This window comes from Arachis duranensis, chromosome 1, assembly GCF_000817695.3.
Source record: "Arachis duranensis cultivar V14167 chromosome 1, aradu.V14167.gnm2.J7QH, whole genome shotgun sequence".
In the NCBI taxonomy this organism is placed as follows: domain Eukaryota; kingdom Viridiplantae; phylum Streptophyta; class Magnoliopsida; order Fabales; family Fabaceae; genus Arachis; species Arachis duranensis.
In genome coordinates this window covers 17,077,684-17,085,845 of record NC_029772.3, presented here as the reverse complement: position 1 = coordinate 17,085,845, position 8,162 = coordinate 17,077,684, and positions in this window count along the sequence as shown.

The window sequence follows — 8,162 nt, the reverse complement described above, 5'->3', positions numbered from 1 at the left end:
AACTAAAAAGTTATACAAGTAGTCCCTGAAAGAGATCTGACAAAGATCCAAAAAAGAGGACTACGAAAAATAACTTAAAGGAGACCGACATAACCAAGTCGGACTCCTACCACTAAAAAAGTTATACAAGTAGTACTTGAAAGAGATCTGACAAAGATCCAAGAAAGAGGACTACAAAAATAACTTAGAAAGAATCGGACTCCTACCATTAGAAAGTTATCAACATAATCCCTGAAAAAGACCAAGTAAAAGCCTAGAAAAGGGGATCACAAAATATCTTTTGAAGGGGACCAACATAAAGAAATCGGTCATAAGGCGTCAAAAATACAAACAAAGAGCGAGGAAATCGAAGAAAAAGTCGGACCCCCCATAGGCACGACCCCAAAAGGATCCAAGCTACAAACGATAAAGCACGCAAACAACCTAAAGAGGTCAGAACAGCAAAATTTCAAACAGATATCATGCATAATACGATTAAAGCTTCAAGAGATCACCACAAAATCAACCTCAGAAGCTACTTTTGTTTTTCCAAAAAAGTTGCAAGACAACTAGAAGCGTCAAACAAAACAAAATTTAAAAACCCACAAAACGGGCTATTTACATAAAATGTCCAGAAAAAGATCAGCTAAAGATCGGGAGCTTTCCCGGCAGCATCAGTATGAGGAGAAGGAGGACGAGTCTGAATGGGCACGGCATCCACGGTTCCATCATCTCGGTTCAGAATCTGGCAATCCGGATCAGACGTGATGGGAGGAACAGAGGAGGTCGACACTTTAAGAGAAGGCACCGGGGGAGGATCAGTCTCTTCATCATCCTGGTCATCAGGGACAATCTTACCATCTCTCACAACATTATCTAGACTGATGAGAGTCAAGTCGGCATCAGGAGCAACAACCCGGAACTGCTCCATCAGGTTCTCGGAGGCAGCAGTTACGCTACCCACAAGATGACCCTGAAGCTCACTATAATTAGCCCGAGCTGTCTCCACCTCCTTCCGAAGACGCATCAATTCCCTATAAGCCGAGACATAGCTATCCTTATGTTTCAAAGCCATGTCTTCGGCCAGCTTCAGAGAAGCGGCAAGGGCAATAGAGCTCGCCTTCTCACCCTCCAGTTCCTTCTCCACCTTGGTCAGCTTCACCTCCAACTCTTCCTTCAGACCCTTGATTCGATCAAACTCTGACTTGGCCTCCTCCATAAAAGATTTGGTAGCATGAACCGGAATCCCCTGAATTGTTCGAAAAATAGCCGCACCCATGTGGGCCATCTTCACACTATTTTGGGTAATAAAGTACAAATGCTTCAAAAGAGACACATCGTCCATGCAAAGCCCACCATAGGGGGCAATTTGCTGGTCAACAAACTCAATGGCATCAAAGTCCGGAGCATCCAAATTAAAGGGTTCGGATGTTTTTTGCTTTTTCGAAGGGGGGCACCAGAAGCAGCAGCAGAAGTTTGAGGAGGATCGACCTGATGAAACTGGGAAGTAGGAATCACTTTCCTCGGCCCAAGGGAACTCGGCACAGGGGGCTTCAGAGGGACCTGTGAAGATCGAGCTATGTCTCGGCTTATAGGGAATTGATGTGTCTTCGGGAGGAGGTGGAGACAGCTCGGGCTAATTATAGTGAGCTTCAGGGTCATCTTGTGGGTAGCGTAACTGCTGCCTCCAAGAACCTGATGGAGCAGTTCCGGGTTGTTGCTCCTGATGCCGATTTGACTCTCATCAGTCTGGATAATGTTGTGAGAGATGGTAAGATTGTCCCTGATGACCAGGATGATGAAGAGACTGATCCTCCCCCGGTGCCTTCTCTTAAAGTGTCGACCTCCTCTGTTCCTTCTCCACCTTGGCCAGCTTCACCTCCAACTCCTCCTTCAGACCCTTGATTCGATCAAACTCTGACTTGGCCTCCTCCATAAAAGATTTGGTAGCATGAACCGGAATCCCCTGAATTGTTCGAAAAATAGCCGCACCCATGTGGGCCATCTTCACACTATTTTAGGTAATAAAGTACAAATGCTTTAAAAGAGACACATCGTCCATGGAAAGCCCACCATATGGGGCAATTTGCTGGTCAACAAATTCAATGCATCAAAGTCCGGAGCATCCAAATTAAAGGGTTCGGATGTTTTTTGCTTTTTCGAAGGGGGGGCACCAGAAGCAGCATCAGAAGTTTGAGGAGGATCGACCTGATGAAACTGGGAAGTAAGAATCACTTTCCTCGGCCCAAGGGAACTCGGCACAGGGGGCTTTAGGGGGACCTGTGAAGATCCCTCGCTGGCCACCTTGGCCGAGATTTTCAGAGCAGCAGTTGCCTTCTTCGTCTTCTTGAAGGCCTTCATAGAGTCATTGTTTTTAGACATCTCTGCAAACACAAAATTAACCAAGACAAAGAGTCACGAAAGAGGAACAAAAAAGAAATAAATATAGAGGCAAATTGGGCCAATAGATGAACAAATACCCAAAGCAGGCCGAACCAAGGACGGATCATTCAGAAAACTCTTTGTATTCAGATGGGGAGGTTTTCCCCACAAATCTTCAAGAACAACTACAAAAGCCCGCTCAACCTCACTAAGCATTTCCCATGTGTAACGTGGCACTCTTACATTCTTTTGCCACTCTAGGGGAAAAGCGGGCTCGTCATTTTCATCAAGGAAAAAGGGGCGGGCCCCCTCAACGGCACAAACTTTAAAAAAGTAGTTTTTGAAGTCCTTAAAGGACTCATCATACATCGCAAACACTTTATGGCCCTGGGCGGACCGGAAAGAAACCCAAGAAGCTTTCTTCTTTGAAGAGCCGCCAGGCTTGGCAGAAACAAACAAGTAAAGAAACAAATTCTGGGAAGGTGTTACATCCAGTTCATGACAGAGAAGTTGAAAAATTTTGATAAAACCCCAGGAATTGGGGTGAAGCTGGGATGGAGCAATATTACACGACCACAACAGGTCGGTTTCAAAAGCAGTAAAAGGAAAAGTAACATTCAATTGGCTAAAAAAGTATTCATAGGCATAAAAGAAAGGACGCTCCCCCTCGATGGAAGTCGGAAAGCAAACCCTATCGTCAGAATCAGGAGCAACAAGCTCGTAATCCCCTTCGCGAGCATTGTTCCCACAAATCCTATGACGCTTCCTCAGCTCTGTGCAGAACTCAGCATCCACAACGGAAACACACAACAAAACAAGGGAGTCCAGCCAATCGGACATCCCCTCGGGAACTCTGGAAGATATTTCTACAATGTTATTGCGAGAAGACATGAGGACAACTAAATCCTACAAAGTAAGAAAAAAGATAGGGGTTACTACAAACATCTCGGAAAGGGAGAAAACAACTCGGCCAAAACTTCTCAGGCAATGAAACCATGAAAAAGAAAACCCCAAGACTCAAACCAAAGTCCTGGGGCATCCTTTTGGAGGCAGTAACAAAGCATGGTTACCACAAGTACGCTACAGTTTACACCCTAGCATCTCTCAAAAAGGATTCAAAAAACAACAAACGCCTTTCACCAAAGAAAAACACAGCAAATCACTACAAGCCTACCAAGAAATCCCAAACATCAAACAATGACAAGCAGAGACTGTTAAAGACGAAACATTTTTTGAAAAAGGTCAGACAGGAAGCAATCTCCAAAAGTAAGAAACAAATACAGATCTTTTACCAGCATCAAAAGCTACCAGAAAGCAACAGTAAAATCCCAGAAAGCCTCAACAGAAATTCTAAGAAAATCACAAGAAGGAAGATAAGAAAAGCATATCACAAGCAACGAGTAAAAGATTGCAAAAAGATCCAAACTTTCAAACATGCAAAACCAAAACTTCACCAAAATTAAAGACGAAGCCACAAAGAAGACGAGAAAAGTTATTACCAACCTGGAAAGAACAAGCGAGCTTCAACAAAAACCAAAGGAGGAAGATGAAATCCGGGAATGCGAATGAGAGCAATGTCGCCAGAAGAAACACAAAGACCCCAAGCTCCAACGCACAAAGACCCCAAGCTCCAACGCCAAATGTCGCTGCACCACAAGGAAAACAGAAATACAAACGAAAAAACAGAGAGTGGAGAAAAGAAGTTACGAAAGAGCAAAAGAAGAGAAACCGTTTTCAGGTTTTCAAAATCCAAAGTAAAAGAGCATAAGGGAAACAGGGCAATTAATGCTCAAAATTAAAAGTATTAAACCCTCACACGTTCCCAAAAAAGCGCCGGTATAAAAGCGCGAGTCTTCTAGAGGAAACGTTCTGCATTCAAAGCTGATACAAAGGAATCGACAAAATGCTTGAGTTCGACTTCACCAAAGAAGGACCGAAGTAAAAAACTCGGCCTCAAAAAAGAAGACCGAGCTCAAGAAGGGGCACTGTTCATACCCTGTGTCAAACTGTCCGACCCGGGATGTTCTACAGACAAAGCGACCGACCTCTTCAGGTCAGGACAACCCGATCTCTTCTCAAAGAGCTCGGCCAAGTCACAGAAAAGCCCCAAAAGGGCCCAAATAGAGGAACACGTCCCAAATCCAAGGGCAGCCCAAAGCCCATAGAGATAAAGGCGGTTCCCTTAAAGATGACCTCACTTAAAGATAAGATAAAGATAAGATAAGATAACTAACTTATCTTATCCACAGGAGGCCACATCTCATTATTACAAATACGCTGGAGCACCCAGGTATAACTCATACTTTGATTCTACTCAATACCTGTTTAATACCCTTGCTAACTTAAGCATTGGAGTCCCTTACAGGTACCCCCACCCTTCGGGAACGAAGGATCAGCACCACCACCAAGTCCAACAAGTCGGACACACCAACTCCGGCCGCCGTGCACCTGCCGGACACGTCGGCTCCGACCAACCCAGAAGATCTCGTCCGAGATCGACCTACAGTTTCAGGTAACCTTCAGAACACCCTCTAATTGGAATTAATTGACCAAGGAATTGGCAGTTAATGAATTTTAGAGGAGACTAGGAAGGTCTAAGGAATTAGGGTCTAGTCACATATAGTTTGCCATGAAATTAAATCTTACATGATTAAAATAGTTAGTAAGAAAAATAAATTCGAAAAAATAGATAACTCTGAAACCTTAACTGCTTTCTCAAATATTTTATTCCCAACTCATTGCTGCTTGCTTTCTGAAATTCTTAAAGTACTGTTTAATACTCTTTGAATATCTCAAAACCATTTTCTGCTTGCCTAACTAATCCTATCAAACGTTATTGTTGCTTAATCCATCAATTCTCGTGGGATCGACTCTTACTCACGTAAGGTATTACTTGGTACGATCCGGTGCACTTGCCGGTTAGTAGTGTGGATTGTAAAATACTGCACCATAAGTCACTATCAATTTTACTAAAAATAAAAAATAAAAAAACTATTAGACAAATTAATAATATACACAGTCACACTCACATAGTACACAGATATATCAAAAAGAACAATAGAATCTGCATAGTAATTGTTTAAAATATATAATAAGAAATTTAAAATTTAAAATATATAATAAAATGTACCTTAGTCCTTGTATGTAGTTGTACCGTTGTGACTTGTGAGACAGTGGTCAATGACTAAGTGGAGTGGAGGGCATCGTGCGTCAGTGCGTGGCTATGGGCTATCAGGTTATGGCTTCAATTTCAAAAAGAATCCTAAACGTCAAAAGGAATAAAAGTCAAAAGAAATCCTAAACGTCCCTGCTTCTCTTACAACTTTCTGTTACCTTTAAGGCTAAGCCTACTGTTGTATAGCTTTTAACTTCTTTTCTTACTAACATGTTTACAAGTTTCTTAATCTTGTTTCATTACCTTATATACCCCTATATCATCTCTTATACCTTCTCTTATGTGTTTATTAAAGAGAATTAGGAAATTATGGGCTAAAAACTGTCATCCTAAGAATTTTAGGAAAAATTGCATTTTTACCAATATTTTATTATTATTTATAAAATAATATAAATATTAAAATAATAATATTTTATTCAAAATTTTCAAAAATTATATTTTGACCTCGAAGTTTTTGAAAATTATATTTTGACCTCTTAACTTTTAATATTTATATTTTGGTCTCTCAACTTTTCACTAATTAACTTTTAATTCCAAAATTTTTAATAATTAAAATTTGACTCCAAAACAATTAAAACTTGAGGGTTTCTTGTTCTCCAAGGGCTGAAAAGCTTTTTTCAAAATTTCATCAAAATTTTACTTGATTTTTAACTAGTTTTTCATTTTTTTGGTAACCGATTTTTACCAAACCAAAGAGCAACATTTTTAGCCATCCAAACCTACCAAAATCACTTGAAAACACATAGATATTTAAGCTGAAAAGCCACAATTTTAGTAGCAACAACAACAACATTTCAATTGTTTGACTTCCAAGCATTAAAACAAGAAGATTTCATGATTAAATCATCATATAAATACTTAAAATCAAGCACCAAACAACCAGATCTAATTTTCACACCTCAAGAAAACAATCAATCATTGATTAATTTATTAAATCTTACCTTTTTTGCAGCTATTCCAAGAACCGAACCAAGAACAAGCTTCCAAAAGTTCTTTTACACCTAATTTAATATAAAAAAATAACTTTAGGATCATATGAACCATGGAGGCTGAAGCTTTATGGTGATGAAAAGAAGGATTTTTCACTTCAAGACTGCTAGAAATCACGTTCTCTTGGAGGTTAAGGTGAGTGAACAGGAGATCCTAAGAGAAAACATGAAGAAAAATATGGTTACTATTGTTTTCACCATGGCCGAACCTTACACGGTCATGAGCTATCATCATACCTTATCTTACCTCAAGAAAAATAGTATGGTTGAGAAGAGAAAGATGAGGTGGTTACTTTAATCAGTTTAGATTTTCGACTGGAGTTTTAGTTTGAGAAAGAATGGAGATTGAAGCTTGGAATTTTCATGGAAATTCTTCCATTTTCTCTCATGGAGTTTGGCTTGTTCAAGAAGCTAAATGATGGTCATATGACCCTTGGAAAACCGTGGCTTAGGATAAGGTTTATCCTAAAGTCACTTGCAAAAATATCTTAAGAAAGGATAATTACTAAAGTTAGATGTATTAGGACACATATATTTCCTTACTTTGCTCTCAAAAAAATCTTAGCTTGGAGAAGAAGAAAGGAAGCATGTGGTGGCTGGTCTTGTTAAGCGCCATGTGTTATAAGGTGATGACTCATCAAAATTTAAGAATAGAATATTATTTTGAAGATAATTACTAAAATTAGATACATTTGATTACACTACTAATGAATAAACATAAGTTACTTATTATAAATGATACTAATAACTGGATAATCATAAGAATAAAAGATCTATAATGATACATTAGCAAAACTAAGTTTATCTAAGAATTTCAGTATTATCTATTATCGGTAAATTTCTAGCTCAGTTACTATATTACTAAACATAGATCAACATTAATCACACCAGAAAAAATAATAATATAATATTTCTAATAAAATAACAATATATAAATATTATATTAATATATTTTTTTCTCAAAATTTGGGACCTACTCGTCAAAACGAGACTAACCATGGAAATCAGAATTTTGAAATTAGGATCCGAAAAAGTGGCTAAAAAATGTAACTTTTCACGACGTACTTGCTTAGATCAGGAGAGGTGTCTGGTGCAAACTCAGTAGCTTGATAACATAACACCTGTGCGCAAAGGTGCTTATGCACTAAAATCTCTAAAATTTTCATAAAAATTCTGTTTTGATTCCGAAAAAGTGTCATTTTTTTGGGGCTAGACGTTACATTGAGAATGGTGATGGTAATGGAAGTGATGTATGTCCAATCATAAACAATATTCATAGAGAAAATTATATGGTACAGATCTAAATCTGTACAGATTTAAAGATTTGCTTACACCACACTTTCTAAAGTCACACTTTAAACCGTAACTCTTCACAAAGAAAAGCGTTACCTAATGGAAAAAAGTAAATTAGAAGATTTAAGAGAAGAAATAATTAAGTTATCAAAATTAATGATTTTAACTAATGTTAACTGTAATGACACCGAATTCTTAAAATCAATACAAAATGATTTTTCTCAAAATCTTTATTTTACTATAAGTTTTATTGAAGGACTTCAAAAACCTGAAAAAACTTATTTTTCACATGGAATTTCTAAGAAATGTTACCATGGAAATGATTCCCCACATCTTTATCATAC